Source organism: Micromys minutus (assembly GCF_963924665.1).
Source record: "Micromys minutus genome assembly, chromosome: 4".
In the NCBI taxonomy this organism is placed as follows: domain Eukaryota; kingdom Metazoa; phylum Chordata; class Mammalia; order Rodentia; family Muridae; genus Micromys; species Micromys minutus.
In genome coordinates this window covers 11,564,248-11,569,639 of record NC_137973.1, presented here as the reverse complement: position 1 = coordinate 11,569,639, position 5,392 = coordinate 11,564,248, and the positions used below count along the sequence as shown (strand labels likewise).

The following is a 5,392-nucleotide window of genomic DNA, read 5'->3' as shown; positions in this document are numbered from 1 at the left end:
CAGGGAGCTTTGATTTTAAAGATGGGCATTTGAATGAGGAAAATAGATTATCCCAGTTTTATCTTATTGATAAACATTTTATTCTTGGTACTTTGAAAATTGTAGATCATGTAAAAAACCAATAACATTAAATTCACAAGAACAGTACTTTCTTATCTGTCCTTCTATTTCCATGTTCTGAAATTTTGAGAATTCAAGTGAAGAAAATTAATTTTTTTTAATGTAAAGTCCTAACAATTGGAAAGAATGCTGAGGGAAATCTGTACATCTGATTTTTAAACTACTTACAAGGCTGAGGGAACAGAGAAACTATGTCAACCACTTATACTAAAATGCAAAAAGTATTAATATGTTAAACAAATCCAATGAAATATAGATTCACAAAAAAATAAATTAAGAAAAATGTAAAGTTTGAATATGAGGAAATTTTAATGATCTCTCAATTTAGGTTTACAATTGGTATATATGATGAACATGCAGAAGCCCAAGTATAGATAAAATTAGGCTACACCAAAGGCTACCTAAAGATCCAAAAGTCAAACTAATTTTAGTCTCGCAAGCCTAAGGAACATGATTTATGTTGCTTTTGATCTCTGGAAATTGTCATGTCTTTAAAAAATGTGTCTCACTTTTAGGCAGCCTTGTGCTGTAGCCTTAAAAATCATTTTTTATGATGAAACTCTTAACAGGGTCTTTTTTCTCTTTATAAAAATTATTTCTTTGGGAGGTATAGTCATGGGAGTTTAACAATGAATGTGCTGGCAGTAAAGGATGAAGTACCATGAGCTCAATAATCTAGAATACATAATTCCCTGCTCTCATTTTATTCTTTGAGTTTTGCATAATGAATGAGCAGCAAACAGATATTTTTAATTCTTACAATGTGTTAGTGATAAGAGGTCTGATAATCTATGATGCAGGCATAGCCAAATGCAACCATGACTGTCACATTTTTCTGTTACAAAAAATGTTTATGGGAATGTCAAATACATTACATGTGTGTTAACAGCTTGCAGAAACTAAAGGTCTATAGTAGACTATTGATAAACCATGGAAATGGAATAGGTCCTTCATAGCTTATCTGTTCAGGTCACGTATGCAGAAAGTGAATTGGAATAGTCTTTTTTCAACTGAAAATATACTTGTGAAGTCCACATTATAAACAAAGATGAACATGGCAGATTGACTTTCAAATGGAACCTTCAGCACTATGAAAACCTTTAAAAGATAATGTACTGACAAAAAAATTATATTCATATAATAATTTTATGCAAAATGCTTTTAAAATCTATACATTTATCTCTGTTTTTATAAAATAAAGTTGTTTGATTTCTTTTAAAAAATAAACACACAGATATTTACAGTAAAGATAAAAACAAGATTTCAGGCTGGTGTCCTTAATGTAGTATACAGTGAAAAGGAGTTTTTAATGCTTAATGGCATAGCTAAGCCAGAGTTTTAATTTAAAACATGCCTAAAATGTGATGACAAATCTGTTTTCCCTCTTTTATATCACTAAATATAACAGACCCAGAGAAAGAACAAAGCTGATGGGCAAGGACATATTCAGAAGCACAGAAAGTTGAAATTCTGAATAATGATATACTGTTCACAGTTATGACTTTTTGACATATGGATTATTACTAATATCAACTTAATTTATTTGATAATTCATTTACACTTTAAAACAACATTTGGTAAAATAATTTTATTCAGAATGAACAACTCAGTGTCTGACACATTAATTTGAAGACATCTGTCAGTTTCATTCAGGACTGATTATTGATTTTTAACATCAAAATATTCAAATTTTTGGAATAACATATTCTCTGAGATAATTTAAACATTCTCTAAACTATGTATGTATACTAAATAGAACATGCGATATTATTGTGCAAAATATATTCTTTTTTAACACTTTGTGATTAGTATATCAGACAGTCATACATTTCAATAACAGCATAAATTCTGATATCCAGATTTAAGCATGTAAGCATGTGACTTAAAAACATACAACTTTGCTACAAACATTAACGAGCAGTTATGTTGGAGCCCAAGTTGAATAGAAATCCTGTAACAGACCTAAGGAACAGGCTTCCTGCATTATACATGCAAATCAATCAGCTCTCCACATAAAGGTCTCATCACTTTAATTTGTAAGTTGCTTGGGTTTTGTAAGTCAGTACACCCAAGCAAGGGCTTATCATGGTTTGAGAAGGGAAAAAAATGTGATCACATTTTCTTTATCTATCCATCTATCTATCTATCTATCTATCTATCTATCTATCTATCTATCTATCTATCTAACTAACTATCTATCTAACCATCTATCTTTTATCTTTCTATCTATCCCTTTGTCTATCTGTATATTTATATATGTATATATAAAATGGCACAGAAGAGGAAAATGCAATCCGGAAAAGCAAGCCCTTAAGCAGTACCTTATGTTAAACTTCTTTCGGAATTATCATTTTTATCAGCTAACACAGGCGAAATGTTGTATGCCACCTTCTAGTAATGGTTGAGAAAATGCCAAGGCATCAATCACAATTAGTTCACTTCATACAACTAGACAGACCAATATGAAACTAACTGTTTTCTTTTGATTACCAATTAAATACATAATTTAATTAACATAGCTTAACAATAAAGGGTCATACAACACATACCTAGCATTTCAGTCTGATGTACACAGCTAGTATCAGTCACACACATTATGGCCTAACAGATGCTAGGGAAATTCTTAAAATTTTTCAAGTATTCATGTTCATCTTGATCATTAAAGTCATCATACATACTGGGCAAAGTCAGAGTTTTTATATTTGTGTTTATTCTTCATTTAACTTGTAATTAGAGTCCTTCCCCCATTCACTACTGCACATAGAATGTCAGAGAGTAAGGGGCCCATTCAGAAGTCCGACACTGAATGCCACCTCTGGGGTGATATTCATATGCTTCTCCATTATAATGACGGCATCTTTCCTGTTTTGAATCAAAGTCTACAGTTCTACCTGATCCATTTCATCAGTCTCTTCCACTTCCTTCCTTTCAGGAAGGAGTTCTTCCAGCAAAGAGAGTTTATCAGGAGAGAGAAAGCCATTTTCAGGAAAATTTACCTTAAATTCAAAGATTAGCCGTTCCTTTTCATATGTCTGACAATATGTTGGCATACCTTCATTTAGCAGACATTTTATATCCCGGTGCTTGACACTCTGACCTGGATGAGAGGGGATGATTGTGGTTCAATTGTTGAGAGTAAATATTGTCTTCTGGAAGCCACACAATGCCTCAACCAGCTGTATGTCCATACACATGAAAAGGTCTTCTTGCCTTGTAAAAACAGCATGGTCCTTCTGATCTAACACAATGATAATACCTCCTGGCTCCAGTCCTGCTTCTTGGTCTCCTTCACCATGGGGTGTTATCCTCTGACCATCTTTCATGCCTTTATCAATATGAACCCCTAAATTTTTCTTCTCTCTAACTATCTTTCTGTAGTGGCTATTTTTGGTTGTCAACTTGACCATATCTGGAATGAACTACAATCCAGAATTGGGATTAATATTTGATCTTAATATTGAGGTATCCAGGCTAAGAATCTTAGGAAACTATAGCAAGGAGATCACTGAGCTTAAGGTCATCTGGGACAAGGAAGTTCCACATCCAGGTGTGGTGGCACACACCTTTAATTTGGGACACACCTTCAGTTGGAGACCTATATAAGGACACTGAAACAAAAAAGGCTCTCTCTCTTGGCCTACCTGCCTTCTAGAACTTTGCCTGCTTTTCATGTGGGGCTCTGCCTGCTTGTGCTGTGGGACTGAGCATCTGCTAGAGCCTTGTACTTCATAGCTGCTTCCGGCCATTGTTAAGGGATTAGACTACAGACTGTAAGTCACCAATAAATACCTTGCTATATAGAGACTATTCATAAGTTCTGTGACTCTAGAGAACCCTGACTAATACACTTCCTTCCATTGTAGCTTTTCCATCTGTCTTTAGGACTGATAAATTCACCATGAGCCTGGCACTTCAGGCACACGGATTGGATCTGTTGAACCCCTCCTGGTTCAATCTGATGAATACTTATCTGCATGCCTGTCCCCTGGCAGTTGGGACAGCACTCTACTGCTTCTTTCTTACCACTTTGGCCTTCACATCGTCACAAATTACATTCTTTTGCAGAGCCAGTTTTCTTGTTGCACCATTATATAAGTCTTCTGAGGTCACTGAGCTGATGCACAACATTTTTACCTCTCCTTTCTCTTTGCATTCTTCCTCCTCCTCCAAAGAACATGTCAAAGATATCCATGGACGAGCCAAAACCACCACCTTCTCTGTCCTCTATAATCGCCAGCTCGCCTCCTTTATCATATAATTACCTTTTTTTTTTTTTAAAGTCAGCAAGAACTTCATAAGCTTGAGAAATCTGATTAAACTTTTGTCCTTCATTTGGATTCTTATCAGGGTGGTACTTCAAGGCCAATTTTCTGTATGTCTTTTTTATTTCTTCCTGGGTGGCATTGGGTTTGACCTCCCAGAACATCATATTAAGTGGTTTCGTTCACCATTTTTGTACAGCCAGTGAGCGGGCCGGCACTGGAAAGTGCAAAGAAAAGCACAGCACAGTGCAACTGTGCCAGATGGTGCTTCTCCACCACCCACCAAGCCTTCTGGAAAGTTCTGCTATACAATATATTCTAAACCTCATTTGTGTAAATATTGAGCTAAGGTGAATAATAAATAAATAAATAAATAAATGGAAAATTATATATGCTAAATAAATAAATATTGAGGAAATATTAAAATATATTGCCAGAATTTTGTATGAAAATAAATGTTTTTTTCCTCACTGCATTCCAAATGATTTTGATCCTCCTTTAGTAAAGTCATAAAAAATTCTCACAGCTAACTAACCTGTGAGTGTTGTGCTTCTATTCCTATCTGTATGCTGTTTGACCCATGCACAAATAATTTCATGAACATAACCAGTAATACATTTGGAGATTTCCACCAAAAGTTAAAAGCTGCAAAATTTGATGAAATTAGCAATACTAGTGCATTAACCAAATGACAGTAGGAAATCTCAACTAATGCAGAGGTAAGCAGCTGTGATTTGGTGGCTCTCTTGGTGTTTCTTTTCATAAGCCCTACTTTTAATACATTCTCTCTCTCTCTCTCTCTCTCTCTCTCTCTCTCTCTCTCTCTCTCTCTCTCTCTCCCTCTATCTCTATCTCTATCTCTATCTATCTATCTATCTATCTATCTCTCCTTGATAATTGTTTTATTTGTTTATATTTCAAATTATATTCCCCTTTCCTGTTGATCCCTCCACAGGCCTCCATCCCACCACACCCCGACATACCCATTGCCTCTTTGCCTCTGTAAGGGT

At 35.0% G+C, this 5,392-nt stretch overlaps 1 pseudogene across 1 annotated transcript; it reads right to left on the bottom strand.

The window, feature by feature from the left end:
• Positions 1-2,871: 2,871 nt before the first annotated feature.
• Positions 2,872-4,571, bottom strand: LOC308419604 (dnaJ homolog subfamily A member 1-like; annotated as a pseudogene). The gene is made up of 2 exons: positions 3,969-4,571; positions 2,872-3,492 (listed from the first exon to the last, which is right to left on the bottom strand). The product of its transcript is annotated as a dnaJ homolog subfamily A member 1-like (transcript).
• Positions 4,572-5,392: the final 821 nt, after the last annotated feature.